A 6,000-nucleotide genomic window follows, 5' to 3' on the forward strand; every position below is an offset into this window, starting at 1 on the left:
TCAGGCAACTGGATTCAGCCAACAACACGTCATTGATGATTTGATGGGTGAGTGAGTGAGTTCGGTTTAACGCCGCTTTGAAACGTGGTTATCTCACATGACACCTTGATTTGGGAGTAAAGCCCGAAGCCTTTCAGATCTTGGACGTTCACAACACACGAACATGACGTGGTGCTTTCAAACCATGAAGCAAAACCAAGGCAAATCAGGGCTTCGAACAGCGATCAAAGGGAAGCAACTCTGCACAACAGACAGTGACGACTTCCACTGGGCCAACATACCGTATCTTTGCCGATTGTGAGGTTGTTCGACAAGAGGTGTCATTGTTTGTCTAATTAACAACGTGTGCAGCAAGCACATTAGCTATTCTCAGCGATATTGGTATCCCTTGGTGTTCGTGGTGTTCGTACTCCCCGGGGTAATCAGCAACGCCCGTGGGAGGGGAGAATTGGTTTAATTGTGTTTACAAACCAAACATAGCCCGGACCCTACTGAATGAATCATTTCAAGGTCAAGTCCTACCGCTTTCCCATGCAGTTCAAATTGCTTTGTTGAGATGGAAGTCGATAAGAAGGTATCGAGATATGATCAGGATCGATCATGTGCGACGACATCGAACAGTCGTCCTAAGTTGAGCCTGCCAAGACCTAAAGGCAAGCTTCGAGATACCCGAGATTCAACAGAACGTTGTTGTTGAATTTAACATGCATAGGCGGATCCAGAGGGGGTGGGGGTGGGGGGTGTTTGCAGGTGCCTTTTTGTACTGAAAGTTTCTTAAATCACCATTGAAACTCGGGTGAAAATGAAGTGTGCACCTCCCTTTTCTCAATAGTGTACCACCACCCCCACCCCACCCCCACCCCTTTCTCAAAAAGCTATATCCGCCCCTGACATGAGATGGGAGGATATTGGTGGGGCTTTGGTGGAATTAGAGTAGGGTAGGGTAGGGTGTGGATGTGGGTTTGGTGTGGGTGTGGATGCCTGTGAGGGTGTGGTTTTGGTGTGAGATTTGGGTCTTAATGTGGGTTTTTCCTGTGGGTGTCGGTGAAAGTGCCTGTTTGGGTGTGGGTGTGGTTTGGGTAGTGTTTAGGTTGGGATGAGAGTGGTGCTTGGGTAGAGTTAAGGATGGGTAAGGTTTGGGTGGAATTTGGGTTAGTTCAGGGTTGGAGATTAGGTTTTGGAAGAATTAGTGCAGTGGGATTAAGGCATTGGTGGAGTTTAGGAAGGGCTTGTATGGGTGGGATTAATTAAACATATGATTGCGTGGGTTGGCTGTGAAGTTTGGTTAGGGGTCGGGGGCAACTGTTGGAGTGGTAGGTTAGGTTTTGTTTCAGATAACGATGCCGGAACGCCAGGGCATTATGTTTACCGGATGTTCGTGATCAAGGTCCTCTAATCACGTGCTTGTCTGACAGGTGTGTAGATGAGAGATTTTATCTGGATTTAGATTAACGATGGGGCTTGGATACCAACTGTTCGTGATCGACTAATTAAACGTATGTCTGTTGCCACAGGTAAACTTGTAGATGTTTGATCTGGATCTTGATTATCACGACAACGACGGCATCAACTGAACTCGTTGTCGTTAAGAGACCCGGACAGTGTGTTCTCCTGAGGGAGCTGAGAATGATAACGTATACACACCGATCTGCCACCACTACTTCTACAGTCACCACTTCTACCATGACTACTTTCTACTTCCACTACTACTACTATACTGCTGCTGCTACTGCTGCTACTGCTGCTACTACTACTACTTCTGCTATTGCTGCTGCTACTACTATTGGGGCCTAGTGGTGAAAGCGTTCGCTCGTCACGCCGAGGACCCGAGTTCGATTCCCCACTTTGGTACAATGGTGTACCAATGATATTGCTGGAATATTGCTAAAAGCTGCGTGAAACTCACTCACACACTCACCACCACCACCACCACCACTACTATTACTGCTGCTACTACTACTACTACTACTACTACTACTACTACGAGTGGAAAGACTGTACCACATGGGCTTGCTAAATACCATGTTTGACACGGTTCACTTCATCTACCTTCTTTCAACATTCGACATATTCCGTAATATTCGTTATCAATCGTTCCTTTCCGTAACAGGTAAAACATGATCCATAAAATGCGAGTTGGTCACGGAATATTCTCAGCTTTTTTAACTCAACAGAAAGATGATACAAACTAGGGCGGAGGACGAGGGTTCGCGTTTAAACAATAACAACAGAAAGTTCCCGAATAATACCCTTTCTTCGGGGTTCACGAAAACAGATCAGCTGTTTGAAAGAGATTCTGCAATAACCGAACATATATACGCAAAGTGCCGGCCAAAACATTTTACACTTGAACATTTCTTAAGGAAACATTACAAATGTTTTGAAAACGTTGATGGTCTTCAAACAGTCGCCGAAAGCTCAGGTCCTGAACACAACTATGTCACCCGAATAAAATACATCACAATTGAAGAACCATTTCCTGCATTGGCGGATCGAGAGGGCTTCTCTCTCTCTCTCTCTCTGAAAATGACTTAAGACCACATTGAATGTTTTGCATTGGCGGAGCCGAGGAGGGGTTCAGCGGGTTCGAACACTCCACCCCACCCCACCCCTTTTAAAATTCCTGGATCCGCCTCTGTCCTGTGTGCATATTTTTCAGCCTTCATCAAACCCTAGTAACCCATGTTTGTCGTAAGAGGCGACTAATGGGATGTCATACTCGCTGAGTTGGTTTTAACAGAAAATTGACAGATGGGCCAATATGTAGTCATTTAGATGACGGTATCATCGTTAGACCGCCGCCATTAGCCGGAATATTGGGGCGTGCGGCGTTAAACAACAAACTAACAAGTTCATAATAAATTCAACAACATTATTTTTAAAAAAAGCAGAAGAAAACATAAAATGCAGCAGCGTTTCCGAGTAACAAATACTAATTTGCTTGCCTTAAACGTATATTCATATTACATGTATTTTCAATCAAAGCCATGGTTACAATAACGCTTATTGGTAACCTAAACCAGAGGAACCCTGTGTGGAGCAAGGCTGTGACGTGGAGTATGTAATGTACACCGTGATTAATCAAATGTTGATGCAATAAACGTACATAAAAGTCGTAACTCAAATTTTATGCAGAACATGTTCAAGGTCGTGTGCTTTGAATCGCCAAGTACGTATGGTACAATATAACGAACCTATTAAGTGTCGTTGTAAACCCTTCTGTTCTGACCTTCTTGAATACCGTGTTAATGTATAACGGTGGCAGTGTTACACGTGTTGTGGAAGAGGCTCCCCCTGGAGCTGTTTTATTGCAATTCATATAAAGACAGCCTTGTCTATTAACGTCATTGTGTAATCTGAGACCCGTACGGGATATGAGAACCCACATACATAACCCCTTACTCACATCGAGGACCATGAGGATCAAACCATATATCGTTATTCAATAACTACTTATCGATATCGATGATAAAGAATTATTTCACATGTTAGGGTATTCGTTGTAGAAACGTATTTTGTGAACGTAAGATGGTGCGATGTAGAATTTTACGCCTCTTTTAACATGATGTCAGTGTAATCCTGATGACCAGTTGAGAGACTGGATTATATTTGACAGCATTGCTGTTTCAGTCGAAGTCAGAAGGTTTCCTGTTGGTCCAAGTCGGCCTGCAAATTTGTCACTTTGTCAGACGCCAGGCTGTGGGGTACCCTCGAGGTTAAAGTGGTCGCTCGTCACGCCAAAGACACGGGTTCGATTCCCCGGGGTCTTCGGTGTAACGCTTTAACCATTAGGACACACACACACACACACACACACACACACACACACACACACACACACACACACACACACACACACACACACACACACACACACGCACACACACACACACAGAGACCCGTGAAGCACACACTATCTTGTCGTAAGAGGCGACTAACGGGATCGCGCAGTTTCGCTGACTTGGTTGACAAATGTCATCGGTTCCCAATTGCGCAGATCGATGCTCATGCTGTTGATCACTGGATTGTCTGGTCCAGACTCGATTATTTACAGACCGCCGCCATATAGCTGGAATATTGCTGAGTGCGGCGTAAACACACTATACCTGTATTCAACCATACACACTCAGAAGGTAGGACACTTTAAGGGTGACAACTTCTTGTGACTCTTGCTTGCCGAAACATCGCTTCATAATACATGTATAATAAAGAAGTTGTTATCCATAGAAGTATTCTACCTTTCTTATTATTCATCAACTTCTAAAACGCCAATCAAACAGATCATACACACACAGCACAACCATTTCCTGGCAACACAATTATTTACAAAAGCCAGCATTTCCAACAAATAACGTATTTAGGAGTAAAACCTAATGGTGATTTATCATCTCTGTATACTGTTGAACATATTTTATTTCAGTAAAATCACAGCTCAGAGTACAAATGATCGGCTTTTTTTCAGTAATATCAAAATATTTTTAACTCACACATTTCGCTTAATGAAAACCTGTGCATTTCGGTAATTTCAGTATACAACCGTAAGGGTATATTTATATCATCAATCCCCAGAAGAGGCTTTGGTCAGATGTTAGTTTACTGTCATTAATTGTCCTCAAGCGCAGACATGTTCCATAACAGTAACCAGAGAAACATATGTTTTGTTCCGACAAACCATTGAAATGTTGGTCAAGGCCATTTAGTCATTGGCTCAGCAGATGGACATGCTCTCGCGAGACCTGTGACGTCATGAGTTGACACTGATCTTCAGTTCCGGCGTGTCAATGGGTTAATGAGATACACACCCAAGGTAATACAGTGTTATATTACCTGGTCAGAGTAGAGGCGCCATTTGGTTATTATCATCGTAGATCGCTGATAAGAAATATGGCTTTTTCATTAGCCACCCAGGTCGAAATCAAACCAGGGTAGCGAGATGATACTCTGATGATGGGATACGATCAGACATATGCCACGTGACTCTAGTCTCTAGGTGTGATTTAACTGAGGTCAGATTGACCTCTGGCAATGTAGAAACAGAATCAACAAGTAGTTTGCCTATTACATTTGTTTCAGTTTTTTCGGCATTTTCCGTTTTTTACCGTAACATTCAAACACTCTCGGCATTTTCCGTTTTTTACCGTAACATTCAAACACTCTCGGATATTTTCGGTTACTGGCGATATTACCGAAGCTGTGCTGAATGAGAGGGAGTTTTGAACAATATAGCAGCAATATTCCGGCAATATCAAATTTAGGGGTGGGAGGCAAGAGGAACCTAAAACTTGGCTTCCATATTAACGTGTGGGGAATGGAACCCGGGCCTTCAGCGTCAAGTGCTAACGCTTCACCCACAAGGCCACCCACTGCCCAAAAACATGATGTAAAGAATCAAAGAAGAAAAATTAATGAGTTAGTAAGTTGGGTTTAAGACGTCTCGAGCAACATTCTTGTTGTATAACGGTGTGAAACCTAAATATAAGACCCGACAGGATGCAGGTCACTTTTTTGAGTGGCATTTTAGAAGTTGGGAAGTACAATATAGTCAAACTTGATGGATGACTGCTCAATGACATTCTTTGTTCCGATACAGCTTCTTGACAACGGTACAAGAATCTGTATCGACACGTCGCCCTCACGAACTAATGAAGATGTATCCATAACGTTTGACTATATAGGATGCGGGTCTTAGACCTTTACTACTTGGGTTAAACCAACGAGCATTGATACTGTGTTGATAAACCTCGACACGTAACAGGAGGAATCTAAGAGTTCGAACCTAAGCTCACAAGATCCTGAACCCGTGAAGGTCCGGGTTAGAACTGATCTTCAGTAACCCATGCTTGTCGTAAGAGGCGACTAACGGGATCGGGTGGTCAGGCTCGCTGGCTTGGTTGACACATGTCATCGGTTCCCAATTGCTCAGATCGATGCTCATGTTGTTGATCACTGAATTGTCTGGTCCAGACTCGATTATTACAGACCGCCACGATATAGCTGGAA

The 6,000-nt window shown here is 43.6% G+C and overlaps 1 protein-coding gene across 1 annotated transcript in view; it reads right to left on the bottom strand.

Annotated features, from left to right (window-relative positions):
- The window catches only part of LOC124273258, a 37,919-nt gene that overhangs the window by 4,918 nt on the left and 27,001 nt on the right, over positions 1–6,000 (bottom strand). The window lies entirely within an intron of this gene.

The sequence above is a fragment of the Haliotis rubra genome, unplaced genomic scaffold (genome assembly GCF_003918875.1).
Source record: "Haliotis rubra isolate DU_JTF1 unplaced genomic scaffold, ASM391887v1 Scf179, whole genome shotgun sequence".
Taxonomy (NCBI): domain Eukaryota; kingdom Metazoa; phylum Mollusca; class Gastropoda; order Lepetellida; family Haliotidae; genus Haliotis; species Haliotis rubra.